Source organism: Alexandromys fortis, unplaced genomic scaffold, assembly GCF_014885135.2.
Source record: "Alexandromys fortis isolate MF-2015 unplaced genomic scaffold, M_Fortis_MF-2015_v1.1 scaffold_23, whole genome shotgun sequence".
Lineage (NCBI taxonomy): Eukaryota > Metazoa > Chordata > Mammalia > Rodentia > Cricetidae > Alexandromys > Alexandromys fortis.
Genome location: NW_026067907.1, coordinates 10,145,954 through 10,166,061, shown reverse-complemented (window position 1 = coordinate 10,166,061; position 20,108 = coordinate 10,145,954).

Sequence of the window (20,108 nt, the reverse complement as noted above, 5' to 3'; positions counted from 1 at the left end):
AATAATTTCAGAGACTTGATCCTGACTACATAGAAAACTAAAATCCCCAGTGAGTCAGAATCACAGCTGTGGCTCACTCTCCCATCCCTACCCCCACCTCCAGCAGATTCATTCATTTGGACTTAGATTTCAGCCTAGACTCCCATGGCAGGGGAGGGTGGGAGCCTGAGCTTGGCAGCCTCTGAAGACCTTGAAGAATTGGACCTAAATGCATCGGCTCGTCTTTGTGCCGCGTACAATAGGAACTCATGAAGACCCTTTCTTACCGGTCATTTAGTTTTCCTCTCCTGAAAGACATTCTTTGGTAATGTGCCCCCTCTCCGCATCTTAAACATCATGCAGGCTGTCACAATGGCGCCATTCAGGGCTGTGCTGGAGGCAAGCTCCCTGGGATCACAAACAGGAACTGGGAAGTTCAGGCATTCTCCCAAGGACTCCGTGGCCAGACACTGGGCACAGCGCAGGCAATGTCTCTGGGCCAGAAGATGACAGGCACAGTCTTGAGAGAAACTGACACAGAGGACAATGGTGTCCTCTGGTGTTTTCTCGTCTATTTGTCATAATAATCCACACTGTTGTATATTTTGGAAAAGCTCTATGAGATATGATTTTGTTAGGGGATTGGAAAGTATAACATGGAGAGTGGCGATCTAATCTGCTATTTCATTATCAAAGTAAACAAGGAAGAAACTAAGCATTTTAATGAAGGTCTAAGCTAAATTTCCAGATATCAAATCCTTGAGGCCCCAATATTCCTATTATTCAAAGGCAATAATTTATAGATATAGATATAGATGATATAGATATATGGACTTTTATCCACAATTTTTCTCAGAACAAAACTGTAGTAGGAGCTGCGGGCTACGTGCCCTGACACCCGGCCACCCACATGGCTAGCTTATGCCCCGAAATAATTACACGGAAACTGTATTCTTTTAAACACTGCTTGGCCCATTTTATCTAGCCTCTTCTCGGCTAACTCTCGCACCTGGACTAGCCCATTTCTAATAATCTGTGTAGCCCACAAGGTGGCTTACCAGAGAAGATCTTAACCTGCATCTGTCTGGAGTGGGAGAATCATGGCGACTCCTCGACTAAGCTTCTTTCTCCCAGCATTCTGTTCTGTTTACTCCACCCACCTAAGGGTTGGCCTATCAAGGGGTCTAGGCAGTTTCTTTATTAATAAGAAATCACTCCCACATCACAAAACAATCGAGGAAAATCAAGTGAGGAGCCTCAATGAAAACAAGTTCAAAATATACTGTAAGAATATCTATGTCCTCTTATTAGTGAGTCTACTCCAAAGTCCTCAGTGATATTATTTAACTACCACTGGGACAATCAATAGTATCTGAAACCATTGTTGGAGGTCACATTCATGTCACTACTCAGAGCATGCTGTCCCCAGAGGAACTCTCGTTATACAGCATTGCTACACAAGCCAGAAGTGGGGCAGACTGGTTGTGTGAGCTTCAGCAATGAAGAATCACTATCTTCCTTCTCATGGAGTCAAAACAAGCTGAAGAACCCTTTTCTCCAGCAATGACGGTCAGCCAAAAGCCCCTTCTTGTGAGACTCCCTGATGGTCATGGAAAAGCACTTGGCATTTTGGAACTTCACTTAAACCTATAACCATGGCAACTTATTTGACAAGCAAATGCCATTAACAAGGCAAGGGAACTCAGTCTTGGAATTTCGAATTTCCATCCACTCATCCACCAGCAGGCACAGCGCATGGGGACACAAGCTCAGACTTGCAGTTCTGCAAAGCAGCTTCCAGGACCTCATGCAGGCTGGAGAGATCCTTTCTAGATGTCCACAGTGTCCGGGAGGACAACACACGGGACAACGCATCCTAAGTTGCTGCCCCAGCCAGAGGTAGTTGAACATTTGCTCTGTCATGTGACTGTATCAAGGCAAGAGATGGAAGCTTCAGTTACAGGGAAATAGGCTCTGTTCATCTTCTGTTGGGCACAGAGACTGGAGTCAGGTGCATACCCAAAGGGTCACACATTCACTCCAAGTAAAGCTATTCTGACCCATGATTCCCATGATTCCAAGGGGATGCTGGAGAGTGAGTATGGTTGACACCATCACAAGGTGAGGAGAGGATAAGACTTCTATCACTCCTGAGAACTGTCATGACCCTCAATCAAGGGACCAAGAATAAGGCTGTAAAGTAATGGATGATGGAGAACTGGTGGCCCATACATCTAGGTGAGGCGGAAGAATCCATCACAACAAACTAGACTGAGCTCAAGAGCCCTCCAGAACAGACAGAAGAATCTGGCGAGACAACACACAGAGGTGATTGGGCCATGGTTATCATAAAATTCTCATGAAAAGTCTCCAGTTTGAGTGTCACACTCAGCAGCTGAAAATTTAGGGACTGAATTTTGAAGATGACGTCAGCAGAGATATGGGTTGTCTTCTGTGAGGCTCGACGTGCCCTGTCCGTTGCAACCTCCTTACAGAGTTTATGCAAACTGCCCAGGGCCAGATCCTCTTGGAAGACTAACCGCCTATCCATGCAAATAACAGGACCAGAACAGAAACAGTACCCACCAGGAGCATGGACCTTCATGTGGCAGCAGGATGTCACTCTCTTCCTGAGACCTGTGAACCAGGCAAAGCCATTGCTGAACTTGGGCTGGAGAAGGTAGCTGGGACCTCAACACTCTCCCAGGGACAGCAAAGGGGACATGGACACTCACTGTAAATGCTATAAATGATCGTACCTTAATGTCAGGTTCCCTGCCTGGGCCTGGCTTAAGGCAGTGGAGACACTTATTCACTGGTTCTCTGCTTAGCCGGTGTCTAATCAGAATTTTGAGGGCAATATAAAGGAATAAATTTCTAGGAATCCCTAGCAGTCCAATTAAAAGACTTCTTTATAAAAGTGAAAACTATCTGTCTGGGATAATGCATCACCACTGAGCATACAGCTCTGACATCTCTTATTAACTGAAGACAGACGCTTTCAGACTTCTTAGAATTCAATGCCATAACCTGGCAATAGCATAGCTGTGGGGTGTTAAACTGAATCCATGGCCACTTTAGATTAACTATTCGTGTAGGAGCTGGGAATACCTTGAGAAATGGCATCACCTTTCCCCACAGGGATGAAGGCGCTCGCAGGCAATTGCACATGGCAGATGCTTGCGGAGATTAATATTAGAGAGTGTGACGAGGCTACAGGAAAGGAGCGCTGACCTGGTGGCAGCAGGAAAGGGCAACTCAAGAGGCAACATCCGCCACACTGTCAGCAAGAGCAGTGACAACTTGCCTGGTGGTGAAAATGACCTGATGTGCCTAAGGCTAGGACCAGACAAGATTTTTTTTTCAGGTTTCTGTCTGTCACTTCTAAGAGTCTCGGGGTCATTATATCTGCAGTATCCTAGCGGCCTGCCTGGGTTCTGTTTGTTTGCATTTGAGTTCTGCCAATATCTTATACTGCTTTTGCAATTGTCTGGCTGTTTGGTCAGTTTTGCTTTACTCTACCACCTGCTTGAGTACGAACGGTTTGACAGGAGGCTGACCCCATGCCAAAACACAATTAGGTAATTGATTATCTAGGAAAGGGTGTGAATTCAATCCAGCTTTCATCCCTAACAATAAGCAGAGAAGGAGAACTTTAGAGCACCCACCCCTAAAACCAGCTGCAATGGCTTGCTTATTGATATTTAAATTCTAATTTAAATTGGAAATTGTGTTCTTCAAGGATGATGTTCAGTAAAGAATAGAGACTCTCTCTGACTAAAATAAAAAAGGAAGGAAGTGTTACAGCAGAGAGTGCTTTTCCAGTGTGCCCTGTAAAGGATTTTCTTAGCAGCAATATGGAGAAGGAGTTTTTTAAGCATGCTATCTTGGTCTCCTTTCTTGTCACTGAGTTAAGAGCACCTTAAAGGAGAAAGGGCTTCTGGGTAAGAGTCCATACTTGCAGGCTAGTCAAGGAGGCAGGAACTTAAAGCAGTTGGTTACGTTAAATTCATAACAAAAGGCAGAGATCAATGCATTAATGTATGTGTGCTCATTCAGGCCTTGAAATGATGCTACCCACATTCAAGGTGGTCTTCACAACTCTCTTAACCCATACATCCCCTCACGAGCTCATATTTTGGAACACTTGATCACCAGGAACTGAAACTGTTTGAAAAGATTAGAAGGATTGGGAGATGTGGTCTTGTCATATTAGGTGTGGCCTTGTTGGAGGAAGTAAGATCCTGGGTGTAGAATTTGAGCTTTCAAAAGCTCATACCAGGCTCTCTCTCTCTCTCTCCAAGAAAATTCTGCACAGTGTCAAGTTAACAAACTAACCATTTCAATCTACCCCATGTCAATACCCAAGAACACCTTTAAATCATAACCTTCTATCCCTTGTCTCTACATGTTCATGACCATGCTATCATATAAAATATATGATATATATATTTAATCTATATAATATTCAGTCTAATCATAAAGTCCCCATAGTCATCACTAGTTTCAGTATTCCAAAAGACCAAGGTCTCTCTACTGTGAGTCTTATAAAATCAAAATTAAAAAAAACAAATTAACATAATTGTGTGGAGTAAATGCTTTTGTTCCAAAAGGAAAAAAAAATGATCTCAACAAAGCAAAAAAAAAAAAGTAGGGAAGATACAAAATCCTTCGGTTCCATGTCTGGTATCTTGGGCTCATGATGAAGTTGGCAGGGCTCCAAAGGCTTGGTTTGCCCCCCTCTTCCAATCCCTGTACCACACGGTGCACACAGCGTCTCTACCATGGCTACCCTGCTCCATGTCTGTGGCCTCCTTGGTGGATGGCACCTGGTCCTTGCATCTCTACTATTCTGAGGTCTCCATGAAGCTCAGGTTTCATCTTTATAGCTTCACACACGGCCTCTCAGGCCCCTCCATGGAGTTCAGCCTCCACTTCTCTCTGACCCACTGAATATTTCTAACTTTAATGCCTTTTTAAAAAAAAAATGTATCATGAGAAGAATGTACTAAGTCCTGAAGTCACCTTGAGATGTAACCCAGCCCCTTGGATCAAGTCTGTATCAGTTTCTGTGTATTGACCCTGAGAGACCATTTTCATATTTCTAGAACAGAGTGCTATGATTCTCCTTAATGGTGCTAATCGCTTTGCTGTCTGCACTCTCCCTGATTAAAACTTTAAGCTTGCCCATAAACCTTCCTGCCATCAAAAAATAAGTCAATTTTCTTTCAGTTCAACTTGGCCCAGGTTCTTGGGGTAGGAACAGAATGAAGAGAGAATCTTGGCCAAAATATTGAATAGATTTTCTGTAACCCATTTCCTAACAGAGTCCTTGTCCCCCTCTGAAACCTCATGAGCCAGTCCTATCCTGTCCTCGTTTCCCTTGGCATTGTTGTCTCACAGATGTCTACAAGAACGGCTCATTAAGCTTCCAGCATTAAATGACTTCTCTAGCCCAAAGCTCCAACTCTCCCACATTCTTCCCACAAAAGACTTCCAAAGGCCTGAACGACACATGGTCAGGTTTGTTACATCAACTGTCCCATTTCTTGGTGCCCATTTCTGCCTCCATTTCTTTTCCTGTTTCAGTGGTAAAACACGGACCAACAATCCTTCAGAGTGCGAGGGCTTCTGGATTAAAATCCACCATGGCAGGTAAATCAAGATGGTGGGGACTAGAAGCCATCAGTCACATCACAGTCATAGTCAGGAACAGAGAGTAGTGAGTTGAAGTGTCCTGGTGCTCAGTTTGCTCTTTTTCTCTCTCAGTCCACAGCCTAGCCCACGAAGTGGTACCATTCACATTCAGGGTGGACCGGCCCCACTCAATGAGCCCAACTGAGGAAATTCCTTATAGGTATGCCATAGTCCAACTTAGTCTTGATATTGAGACAGCCTTCGTGGGTGATTCTACATTGTGTCAAGGCACCAATCAAATAAAGCCACCCCACCTTTCTCGCATGTGCAAAGAGAAGGGAAGCTGAGGACAGACTGTGTGGCTGCCTTGCCAGCTTTCTATGATGGGCATTTGACTTTGGGGACACACTGGAGAAATTGGGATTTTCTCCTAAAAATGTTTTAGTTTCATAAAACTAAAAACTAAAGCCATCCAGAAGGCCCCGCAGGTACTACCACCTCAGAGAGCCACTGTGCACAGACGAAAAGCCACATGGCCATGAGCTGTCCTCACAGATGCCATGAAGAGAGCCTATACCCCTAGACAACCAGGCTGTGGAGTGCTCCAACACTTCATTGTTTCCTCTAATACCTAAGCCTCTGCTTCTTTATACTCTTCTTTCCTGCTTTGATTTTCCTCCTTTTTATGCTGTATGTTGCTGTTCCCAAGGATATTATACTTATCTGCATTAATTTTCTCCAAAGGGTTCTTATCCCTAATGTCTCAGACTTTCAGGAAGCTGATACCTGTTAAAGGGTATAAAAGCATCTACCTCAATGCTTGGACCATTGATTCAGCACTTGGAATAGCTCTTTGCCTACCTGTAGATCAAACTTCATCTGCCCTATAAAGGGAGAACCCTACCTACCCTTGCTATGGGAGCCCAATGATCAACCTGATCAACAAGAGCCCCCATTCCCACTCGACTTTTCCTCTCAGCCTTGTTCAGTTGGGTCTGAAAGTTTGAGGACACGTTTTCCTTTTACTTCCACCCTTTTCTATTTGTAGATGCTGAACTCAATATAAGCGCACACTTGACCCGCCCTCAACCTTGGGCTACATTTTCCACCCAAAAGCCAGCATCTGTCTCAGAAGCTCCAGCCCTTGCTCTTGATAAAAGAAAGAAGCCAAAAACCTGGGATCAAAATACAGTGTCAACTCTAAGTAGGAAGAGAAGACAAGAGTAACAACAGATAATTGAACGAATCACTTTCCCTTCCCAATGACTCTATGGAGCCAGGGCATTGTCTTGCTTACACTCCCATGTCATGGGGGCCTCTCCCAAACCCTGTCACATGAAGATTTTCAGCATTTTTGTGACAGTCCTCTTTCTCTTTACTTACTCTATGTCTTCTCTTTGGGCATTGTGCTAAGGACAGTGACATAAACCTCTGTGCTTCATGCTAACTGTGTTCTGCTGCAAGCCATCATTTCTCACAATGTACCGAGCAGAAATCAGGATCCAGACCAAAGTAACTGATCCTCCTCACCTCCCATGTGGCAAGGGCAGACTCTGCTGTCTCTCCTTGCCTCTGTTTATCTCCTAACCCCAAAATAAAAACATGCTTCTTTAACCATACATGCTAGTCTGTCTCTGGCCTTTCCTCTGTCTATACCACTTTCCTCTCTGGTTTCAAATGACTTAATCCTGCTGGGGACAAAGGTCACTGGAGCCTGCAGACATTCTGTCACTTCTTCCCTCAAAAGTGTCTTCAGAAGCTGTGGGACAGACTGCTGTTCGTACAGCCTCATCCCCAGTTTGCCTTCTCCCCAACACTTCCTTTTTCAAGACCGCTGCTGACCTTGTAGGGATTATGACCTCTAGTTCATTTCTAGGCCTCATTTTCATCTATTTCTCTGTAGCACTAGCCCTATGGCTTTTGAGTTCTAGACCCTGCTGCTGCCCGACTCTCCAAATCAGTCAGCAGGTCGGTCCAAATTTTCCTTTGTATTGTCCTTGCATTTACATGCATATTTCCTTCCCAAACTCCAGCTGTTATTGCGTTCCCTAATCATTTTCACCAGGAGTAAGGCAACATGTTCTCAATGGTGCTGAGCAGTCCCTTCCATTCCCCTAGGAATTCCAACAGTGATAAGACAGCTTTTCCGTCTCTGCCCCCTGCCTAACTGTCATCCTCTCAAAGTCGCCAATCATGAGCTTACATTTTTTCTTCCCAGTCCTTGACCCCAAACCCAGGCAAGAGATCAGCACAGGTGATGCCGGTTGGAAACCATACTGCATAAAGCCCTAGCCTGGTTGTTTGTGTGAGTCTGTTTATTTCAGCTAGACTCATGAAGGCCATGTAAGGATCAATGCAAACATCTAAAACATCTTCAAAATTATAGGCTTGATGAGCCGTTCATTCTTCCAACTGTATCTTCTAACATCACAGAATTAATGCACAGCCCCTGGAAACTTAAAGGGGATCACGTCTGAGCAGAGTGCGCCTTGATTCTGTGAATGCAAGAGTAAAAGACTGAAATGTTAAGTTAAATACAAAGATTCAAGGCAACTTCACAAACCCTGTGATAGAAATTCTTCCTGGGGAAGCATGTACGATGAACTTCACAGGCTATGCTGGCCATTTGGTCTGGTTACACCCTCTCTTCTCCAAGATCCTTGTCTACTTTCCCACAAGACTATGAGACCAGTACACAAAGAACACTCTTAATTATACACTGTCTAAAAATGGTTGATGACCACAGCTGAACAATAAGTCCCTGAAGTTCAGGGTGACATCTGCCTACTTTTCTATAGTTCCCTCCAAATCCCACTGTGATAGCCAACTGGTTGTTTAAAAATAAGGCAACTTAATAAGTCCTTGCACTTTTCATATGGATTTTGTCTCAATCACATTGTTCTGCATGTAAAAATCTTTTATCGTCCTTTCTAGGGTGATATACTTAGCTGCACAGATTTCTGATTTGACTAATGTTTGGGGTATGTGCATTTTAATTGTGAGTAATTCTACCAGTACTGGTCCATTTAGAGCAGGGTGCTTATAATTCAATCTAGTTACATATAAACAAATCAATAATGTTAAAATTTCCAAAAATGGCCAAAAACATCACTGATAAAGACTTTTTAAAAATCTTATATGTATATGTTCACGTCTCTGTGTGCATATGCTGGAGTGCACTTGCAGGCAGAGGCCGGATGAGGACATCAGATCCCTGGAGCATCAGTAACGGTTGATTGCAAGCTGACTTGAGTCCCAAGAACTCAGGTCTTTGAGGTGAGCAGTATGTGCTCTACTGAACCTTCTCTGATGCATTCTTTTTCCAATACTTAATCCAAGGAGATCTCAAATGGAGCCCATTTCCCCAGTAAGAGCAGGCATTCTCCCATTTTTTCTCCACACCATAGAAGCCCACACCACTTACATCTTTTGAGGATCACAGGGGTTTTGTAAATGCTTCATTGCATCAAGAGCTACAGGAAGTGCACAGCTCTACCTGTACCTTTTAGAACATTGGGGAAAAGGAAAGCAGTCTGTAAGCACTGTAAGCTGAACAAGGACAATACGAACAGACATGCCAAGGTGGGCAGGGAGAAGTCTACACGGTCTCAACTCCATACAAAGAACTATAGGAAACTAATGAAAGTTGGGAAGAGGAGAGGTGGTCGTCCCCAGGGAAGGGCACACCAATTGGTTGTCCAGTGCCAAACTTTCAGCCCTGGAAACATACCTACAATGACATAGAGAGTAAACAGTTTACATTTTGAAATACACACACACACACACATATATATATATGCATATACGTATATGTATACAATAACAGTCAATAAAAAGAAGCCATGAATTTGAAGGAGAGTGGGTAGAAGTATAGAAGAAGGTTTGCAGAGAGGAGAGGGAGGGAAATATAATTATCATCGCAGAGGAAAAGCTCCCTTTGGTTCATTTGTGACCTCCCTTTGCACTGACCACACCATGCTGGGTTGAACTGTAGAAGGTAGAGTTTAGAAATTCTGCAAAGATTTGGCATCATGCACAGACCATGGTGTCTTCATTTGACTAGAACAGAACCTTCTAGACTTCAGTAGAGCGAACTTTGGGCTCACACAACCATATTTAATCAATCGGTAAGATGCCGCAGATGCTGGGTCAAATGCTGGCACTGGGCTTGAGTTGCCGTGTGGATAAGACATATCTCCTTCATCCAGTGATCACTATGAGGCACTGCACAGAGACCAGCATCTCCCAGGACAGCAGTTTGGGTCCTCCAATGAGGAGAGCCACTGAGATGTGCAGGCAAAGAACAAGACCTCAAGTTTTGGAAGCTGGTCTTGGTTTGGTCAGGCAGAAAACTACAAATGATTGTTCAGCCTCAAACTATCTCTAAGAGTCAGCTGCCTTGGCTTCTTCAACTCCTGATAGTTTAAAATCCATTACATGTCTGAAGTCTACAGCAACTTTTTTTCCTTCTACTTTGAAAAAGAAAGAGCTTGTCTCTGAAAGGAGACAGAGTAGAGAAGACCCAAGTGCTTGGAGAGGGGCTAGAGTAGACGGCCAGTCTCCTCTGCCGTGTGTGTAGCCACCCCACTTCTTTCATGTCCATTTTTCTCTTCAAGCTCCTTGTACACTTTGAAGAACTGAGAGCTTTGCAAAGCGTGTGATTGATTCAAGGCACCAAATGGAGGCTATTCTCCCAGCATAACCATCTGTTAAGCCAGCGGATTCCCCCAGGCAGCTGCTCATAGCAAATGCGACATAACACCTTCAGGCAAATTGCATGACCTAGATGCCAGTAGACTAGCTGCTCTTGAACCATTCTGTGAGATGAAGGTTTTAATCTTGGCAGTCAAAAATATAGCTCCTGGATTGCTCCAATATAAAACCATTTTCCTATTTGTCAAATACAAGGGGTTCCCTTCCTTTGATAAAGTCCTACCCTGTCCTTCTGGGACAAGTGTTCCATGCCCACAGAGCATGGCTGCCCTCCTTTGCTCTTTACTGTGACTCAATACAATCTCTCTGGACAGGCTCTTACAGAATGTATTTGACCTGGTATACAAATTCCCCACTTAATGAGTGATAAAAGAGAAACAGAAAATGTTCTGTATTTTTGCACCCTCCCCACGCTTAGAACAATCTAGCTAGGAACAACACCGAGTGTCTGCTAGGGAAAGCTTACTTTATGGAGTCAGTCATCTGACTAGCGTGCTAATGAGTGCCTTCTGCAGGCTTCTTTGGCCAGAGCTGATGGCAGAGGCATGCAAACACAGCTCAAAGGTCAGAAAATGGAAAGGAGAGGCTCTGACAATACAAACGCAGATTGCTTATCACTGAACGTGTCCTTCCCGCTCCTCCTCAGCCAGGTGTAGCAAAAACCTAAAGCAAGCAGTTCCGATTGAGAAGCTCGCCAGCCAGGATGTTTTCAAATGTTGCTGAATGATTAAACACAAATCCTTAAATGGAGAGAGCTGGTTTGTATTAAATATCCCAGCACAAGCACTGTCTTCCCACACTTGTGCCCATGTCTGGCTGCTGGCTGATAAACACGGTGGCTTTAAGATATGACTTATTAGCATGCCTGTATATTTCTACCTCACGCAGTCACCAAGGGGCGATTGTTATCTCTTAATTGAATTCTGTGCCGGCAACTGTGTCTTTGTGTGCTCGCCATTATAATTTCAAGGATGGTAACTTCATTTCCTATTTACAAATAATAATGATAAAAATATAAAGTTGTGTGTTTATGGGCTCTTGCATGTTGGTGTATATGTGTGTGCTTATGTATGTGTGCATGCATATGTGTGTGTGTGTGTTTATAGGGCCACTTGAGGCCACTATACATTACAGAAAGACACAATTTAATAAGCTATGCAGAAACACACATCTCCAACCACACAGCACTTTTCTGGATGTCGCTGGTGAACCTACAATATGGAAGCAGACATTTATTTTTTACTTTCTGTAAAATAATATAATCTGATGTGATGGGCAGAATACTCAATGCACAGCTAAGAAGCTGTTCATTTATAAACCTGTCTTTTCCCTTAGCTTGAGAGAGTAAGTCACAGCAACCCTGTCAGTCCTACATAGATTTCAGAGCCCCAGTGTCTGAATCAGGCTTCACCTGTAGCGAGGCTCCAGAAGACCCCTGGGCGAGTCAACATGGAACCTTGTCAGCTGTGTCGAGCACAGTGAGGTTGGGGCTTGGGATGCCACCTGCCCAGGGCTTAACTACCTTGCCTATCAGATCCCCTCTTCTAGGAAAACAGTTATTTCTGAGACTTAAAGTGTCTCATAAAGAACCACTAAGTAAAATGTACAGGGTCATGTCACAGGACTCATTGGGAAAGAAACATACTGTGGACTGCAGATGTTCATCACAGCCCGCATGACTCTGCCAATGCCTGTAAGAGACGTTTCCTGAGAAGAGGTCAGCCGCTGAAACACTCCAGAGGTGTGTACTTATGGGGGTGGATTTCGGCACAGCAACCATCATCTGGGTGGGGCAGGAGGCACTGGCGTATCTACTGGGAGCCTCTTCTTCTGGGTGGACCCCCTCCCTTTGGAAACCCCAACAGCAGAGGGAAGGTGTGATAGAGCTCTCGATGCAAAACAAGCCGTGAGCATGAGATCTCCCTGGGCTCCTTTCAGATGTGCCAATTAAAACTACAGCACAGGCCTGGTACAATGGTGCAGTGGATAACAGCGGCAAATGCCAAGCCTGCAGACCTGAGTGCCAGCCCAGGGGTGCCCATAGTTGAAGAAAAGGGCAATTTTCTCAACATATCCTCTACCTACCATCAGCATGCCTTGCTACGTGTACTCATGCACACCATGAACAGACATGAGATAAACTCTACAATAAAAACCCAATGGAAATAATAAAAGGCAGTTCCTGGAACTCACTGACACACTTGCTTAAGGACTCTAATTTGTCCATGATGTGTCCTGGCTTGGCAGTAGCTGCTGTCCCTACGTCTGAGTCAACACTGGTCTCAGCAACCCTGCTCCCCAGAGAACAGCGCTCTGGGCCTCACACGGAGCCTTCACAGGACCCTGTGCTCCGCCTTCAGTAGAGTGGGAGAAACGCATTCAAATTAAAGTTAGAGTGTACATCGTAATGCATTGACTCTTTTCAAACTAGAAAAGTAAAGAAAACATTCATCTGACAAAATAAACAGAGAGGTTACAATCAAATTCCCTGAGAGCCAGAATAGGGTGGTGTGCTAGGGAGAAATGGAAGGCAGGCACACAAAATAGTGTTACCAATTGAAAGTGGGTGTGGGTGGAATGGAAAAGAAGCAGAGATCACTGCGTTGCTGATTGTTGAAGGAGCTGCAGGCTGCGTTCCTGCCACCTGGCTCCTGGCCGCCTGGCCACCTGACTAGCTTATGCCCCAAAATAACAACACACAAACTGTATTCTTTAAAACACTGCTTGGCCCATTAGTTTTAACCTCTCATTGGCTAGCTCTTACATATTGATCTAACCCATTTCTAATAATCTGTGTAGCCCACGAGGTGACTTATCAGGGAAGATCTTAACCTGTGTCTGTCTGGAGTGGGAGAATCATGGCGACTGACTGACTCTGCTTCTTTCTCCCAGCATTCTGTTCTGTCTACTCCACCTACCTAATTTTCTGTCCTTTCAAAGGGCCAAGGCAGTCTCTTTATTTAACCAATGAAATTAACACAAAACAGAAGACTCTCCCACATCATTTCCCCTTTTTCTGTTTAAACAAAAAAGAAAGGCTTTCACTTTAACATAGTAATATTACATATAACAAAAGTTATCAAGCAGGAAATGACACAAAGCCTATGGAAGGATGGCACCAGTGACTTGTTTGACTTGGCACGTAAAAGTGGAAGCAGCAGCATGGGTCACACATTCTGAGCCTATGAAGCTACATGGGAATGACATGGGGATCCAGAAACTCAGGTGTGTTCAGGGTGCACCAGTAAGGTAACCACTGAGGCAAAAAGAGAATGAGCCAACCTTGAAAACAGAATGACCACATGGTTCAAGGTGAAGCCAGAAGGCAGGATTACAACCACACATAAGAAAGGATTTATAGCCGCAATAATGGTAAACCTTTGTTCAGACACGGATAGGTAGTTCTCGGGGTCAGCTGAGCCAGTCTCTACACGGCTTCACTTTCCTTCCTAGAACGAGGATGATAATCCTGATATAATAGTGAAACTTCATTTCAAAGGCTGTGTGAAGTCTGACCTGTCACAATCCCATTAATGTCACCTGTTCAAGCATAACATTAATACAGTGGGGACGTCCACCCTTCCTATGAGAGCAGGGGAAAAAGGGGGAGTCAGTCTGAGCAATGGTTGAAGTCATCACAGGGGATTCAAGCTGAAGCTGAGGTGGCACTAGAGGGTGAAAGAGGAGAAACAGGCATGGAATCTTAGAGACCCCAAGAGCAAGGCAACCAGCAGTGATAGCCTACTGTGACATGCTTGGAATCTTAGAGACCCCAAGAGCAAGGCAACCAGCAGTGAGAGCCTACTGTGACATGCTTGGAATCTTAGAGACCCCCAAGAGCAAGGCAACCAGCAGAGACTCCCTACCATAGCAGACATGAATACAAAACAGATATCAACAAGGGAATTCAGAGACCAAACCTAGGCAACTGTGATTATTATTAGGCCACCCTCTCACACCTGAGGATGAAGACTCTGAATTTTGGGGGGAAAGAGTTCTTAGTCTCAGTCTCATTCTGAGATTCCTAGAGGCAGGATCACCATTTTGGACTGAGGTAGAGGTAAGAATCAGTATGACTCTTACACTCAAAACAGATGGCTGTTTTGCTTTTCTGACCTTTCAGGTTAGCTTTATTTATTAAAATACAAATGAAATAGCACTACATCCAAGTATCCAAAAACTTATGCTAATTAGAGTTATTCAAAGAGTGAGTACTAGATATTTTACTTTCCAAAGTTAACTATGATTGATCTAGTCTGACTGTTCATGTTTACTTTGCCAAACATAAAACCTATTGATCCGCATTATCAATGTTATCTCAATTCAGTGATGAGGCAGGAGTTTCCATGAAAATAAATATCTTTATGTTTCTTAAGCAGTTATGTGATGCCCTGTCGTACTTTTCATTGCTGGGAGAAAACACCCATTGTGAACAACCTGGGGAGAAAACAGTTGATTTCCACTTACAGAAGGCAGTCCATCATTGAAAGGAGCAGAGCAGGAGCTCAAGGCAGAAACATAGAGGCAGGAACTGAAGAAAGACCCCTGAGAAACACTGCTTACTGGCTTGCTTCCATGGCTATCTCAGTTTATATTCCATACAACCCAGGACTGTAGGCAGAGACTGCTCATTCATTTCCCAGTCATTTGGATGCAAATAATCACACAGAAACTATAATAATTACAGTACTGTTTGGCCAATAGCTTAGGTATGTTTCTAGCTAACTCTAACATCTTAAATTAACCCATTGCTATTAGTCTATGAATCATCATGAGACTATGGCTGGTGTTCTGTGTTCTGGCTGATGTCTGGCATGTTTCTCCTTTGGCAGCTACATGGTGGCTCCCTGACTCCACCTACTTTCTATATCTCTGTTCAGATTTTCTGCCTGGTTTTACTCTACTAAGCCATAGGCTGAACCAGCTTCTTCCATAACTAATGGTAATAAAACATATTCATAGTATACAGAGGGGGATCCCACATCATCTCCCTTTTTTTGTCTAAATAAAAAGGAAGGTTTTAATTTTAACATAGTAAAAATTTCATATAACAAAACAGGTATCAAGCAAGATTACAGTTACAATACTTATATTTATTTTTAGTTACTTAAGTAATATATCCTTTTGGAGTCTTTGATGGAGTTGAAGACAGATAATCATAGTTATAGTTTTCTCTAATTATGCTTTAAAAATGACTTAAAAATGGCAACATGAGGCAACTAAATCCACATAAAACCTGAGAGAGTTTAAAAAGAAATTCTAGCACAAAAGAACGGAGTTAAGCATGACTTTTTGGTAGCTGTATATTTTTTTCAGATTTTCTGTTTGCTAGAAGCAAGCTGAGACACAGTTCCTTTAAGAGAAGGCTCCCTGACTCAGCAGTAGCAGCAAAACTGCAGAGCTCCTTTTAAAAAAGGCTTTCTGGTTCATGCTAGCTGCACGAACAACTCTGGTTCTTTCAGGACAACAGGCATTTGAATGTGTTTGTGAGCAGAGTATTATAGGTTGATTATGGCAAAGTGGACCCATTGTGTCCCTGGATCTGAGACAGAGAACATGGCTGATAGAGCTGGCAATAAACATCCATATGCCGTGTTGGACTGGGCAGAGCCAAAAGGCAAAGCAGCTTTAGTCCTAGCCATGCCTGCTTAGCATTTAAGAAAAATAAGGTGCTCCTGGTCAGAAAATGATTACAGATATGCAATAATAACATATTAAGATTTTTTAAAAAGACTTCTAAATGGGTCACAGTGTGGAATAAATGTACATCAGCTTGAAAGAGAAGAGAAAAAGAGTATAGGCAGTTATTTTAAAAAGTAAAGTCTTTAAGGAGACAAAATACAGTCATAGATTAAAGGAGTAAAACTAATAATAAGTCATGTAAAGATGGAAAATACACAGAGAGTCTGGATTATGTATACTATTATGCTTTCTTTGAATTTTTTGGACTGTGAATGGTTTTACGTGAATTTAGTTGACCACGTTGGAGTACTACTTGTATAAGGAGGGCCCACTTGTTTATCCTGGCCTCCATGCTAGCTCAGCCCTGAAATAACCACACAGAAACTGTATTAATTAAATCACTGCTTGGTCCATTAGCTCTAACTTCTTATTGGCTAACTCTTACATATTAGTTTAACCCATTTCTATTAACTTGTATATCACCATGAGTTTGTGACCTACCAGCAAAGTCTCAGCACATCTATCTCCAGCAGCAGGTCCATGGCATCTCCCTGACTCTGCTTTCTTCCTCCCAGAATTCAGCTCTGTCTTCTCTGCCTACCTAAGTTCTGTCCTATCAGGCCAAGGCAGTTTCTTTATTCATTAACCAAAACAAGCAATGTACAGAGGGGACTCCCATATCATCCAAGAGCAACTTGTGACGCTCATACACATGACACATTTCATAAGGAAATTTGAAACCCCAAAATGAAGTAATATGACAAGGTTGGAAGGTTAGCAAATGCCATTTACAAATTTTTTCTTGAATGAGACAGTATGTATTATTGAATGGAATATACTTATATAGTATACTTTAAAATCACCAAGGAAGGAAGACACCTTGATGTTGTCAACATCTGGCCTCAACAAATGCCTGTGTGGTTAAGAGCACTGCATGTAGGTATAACATACACATACACATATGGACAGGGAGAGAAAGGGAGGCAGAGACAGAGAGTAATCTTGTATCTTTCCTGGTTGGTTAGAATTTCACAACTACCTAGAACTGGAGTGTGTTTTTGAAAGTTTCTGAGCACATGTACTGAACCTGGGGTTTGCCATTTCTGCTAGTCTGCCTGGCTAGTGAGCCCCTGAGATCTACCTGTCTCTGTCCCTCAGTTCAGGGGTTACAGGCATGTCCAGCCATGTTGACTTTTTACATGGTTTCTGAAGATCCCAACTAACTTTGCACACTGAGCCATCTCCCTAGCCCCTCTATGCTCTTTTAATGTTTATTAGAATCAGGCTTTTAGAACCAGGTCAACAGAGCTTCCACCTAGGACTGAATCTCCTTTATGTATTTATAAGTGTTTTCCGGGGGTAGAAATGGGAAAATTACAGAGAGGGGAAGATAGAACAAGTGTTCTCGTCTTTGATCAGAAGTAAAACTTTATCCAGCAAGGAAAGAAACACAGTAAACTGTTTCTTCTCTGTTCCTTACCCATTGCTGCTATGGAAAAAACTCTTCAAACAACACAGAGCTGAGATCAGTAGGCTCTCACCCAACCACAGGCTCTGTCACTGTAGGGATGGTGGCTGTCACCATATACGGGAAGAGGAAACATTGGTGTTCACTGATACAGCTCCCCTCCTCCATCCTTTTCCTGATTTAACGCCCTAAGTAACCAAGCTCTATACAGAAATCAGCAGATAGCTTTTTCCATCTGCCCAAGCCACCATAACATGGCATCCCTGCATACCAAAAGAGAGCTAGCATTATAACAGGCCTGCAAATTCTTCATCATGCCTCAGGTTTACGTTAAAAAGTATAATCCTTTGTTCTATACCTTAAAATAACAAGGCTATACCATCTTCTCTCTTAAACAGAAAAGCTTAAACTACCAAAAATATAAATGTAGAAAGAGTCTTTAACACCTCTGAGAATATGCTACTATTGCTATTGTCATAGAAACACAAATCAGTATCAGGAGACACTGCTTACTCAAGAGGATCTTCACAGTGAGGACTCCCTAGAGCAGTGGTTCTCAGTCTGGGGGTCACGACCCCTTTGGGGATCAAACGACCTTTTCACAGGGATCATGTATCAGATACTCCTACATATCTGCAGATATTTACATTCTGATTCATAACAGTAGCAAAATTACAGTTATGAAGTAGCAATAAAAATAATTTTATGGTTGGGGTCACCACAACATGAAGAACTGTATTAAAGGGTTGTGGCATTAGGAAAGTCAAGACCACTGCCCTAGAGTAGCCCCAGGCTAGGGATTGGCTTTTCTCCACCAATTTGTGTCTACAGAAGCCACTCCTGTGACATCCAGGTGCATGTGTTCGTCTGCAGACCCCTAGCAAGGCACACTTTCTCCTTCATTGAATTTCTGCGCCCATGGATTATGTCTCTCCCAACAGAGTAATTTTATACTGCTAGTGGTTCTGGCAACACTATATTAAAAGTCATATTTATGTCAACACCCACAGATCAACTATCAGATGTTGCTATTAACATTGACATCAAAATCATTAAGAAGTTTCCATCATGTAAATTAATTATAAGAATTGTATTGGCACGAATACATAATGACATTATTCATGCAAATAATTAAAAATATGCCTCCTGAAAACAAATTACAATAATGGAATAAAATGTCATTATTGCAGCTCTTTCATGATCCATTAGACTTGGCTTGGGGCACACAGGGCTTCCAGATTGTCACAGAGAAGGGGACAGAATGTGAGCACCCGTGTGGAGATTGGGGACACGCAGGCAGGGCACAGGGATACCAGGCATCCCTCTATGCCTCTTCTCTACAATCATCTCCACAGTTACTGTTGAAGGGAAGGAGTTATTTTTTTGTTGCCAGTTTAAAGTCTCAAGGAACCTCTCACATAAAAAGTTTGCAGAAAAAAGTTAACCCTCACCCTCACAAGCCTCTCTCAGCCCCCCACCCCCACAAAAGCAATCAGTGCTCATCAGTGTGTGGAAGAGCCTGACTGGGGCTACACGGGTGTTTGCAAATGTCCCCTGAGGAATCACGATAAAGATGGAATTTAGATTCCTGGCGCGGGGTGGGGGGGGGGGGTATTTAATCCTGTCAAACAAACACGGGTAACAGTGTGTATTTGAGAATGCTTAGTTCAGTGCTAGTGGCGGGCTTTATGTCCGGCAGACATGGAGCAGGACAGGCAAGTAACATCAAGCAGCTCAGGTCCATCACGTGGATCTCTCACTCACAGTCAGGTCCTCTCATGGAGGCTTTGTCTGCAGAACTGTAGGATCCCAAGTTCACTTAGCACCTAGAAGAACACACCGAAAGCTCACAAGTATAATGTTCAGCTAAATTGTGCAGAGAAGGAAAATGGATTCATCACCAGCATTAAAGTCTGCAGTGGCTGATGAACCAAAAGGTAGCTGAGGGAGTCAGTGGTCAAGAAGGCTACCGTTCTTGTGCACTAGGAACAGCAGGGCTACGGCTACATGGTGTCTGCTGCATGAGGCCTCACAGCGTCCACCTCAGCTCCAATGTCCAGTCCCATGTCCATCTGTCCAGTTCCCTTACCTTTAGCCTGTGTTAAGACTACATCTCCTGGCAGTTTGTTTATATACAGCATATTGCAAGCATTTTGTTTGAAAAGGCGAGAATTTTCAAAAAGTCTTTCACCAGTATTTCAATTTATAAATACTATGTTTAAAAAGAAGCAAGCCTGTTATATAAGAACAATTCAGATGAAGGCCTTTCATTCTTTCTGCAATGAGCCCTTGCTTATCATGTGCAAGACCCCGGTTCCATAATTAGCCCTGAAAATTAATTAATGAGTTTCAGCAGACAATGGTACCCATTAGAAAATACTTTGCACATTTTAACCTTTAAAATCCTTGTCTGTAAGCCCACAGCTGAAATTTGTCTTGTTAGCCAACCAGCCTGTCTACTGTTAAGAGAACTGTTGGCTGTGTCCCTGAATGGACGCATCTGAGGTTGTGAATGGCCATATCTCCAAATGTAAAGGAATAAAAGATTGGTGGGCCACAGTGATAAGCATCCTGAATCCATGATTTCTGGAAACTGAGGCAGAAAAATGACACATTTGAGACCAACCTG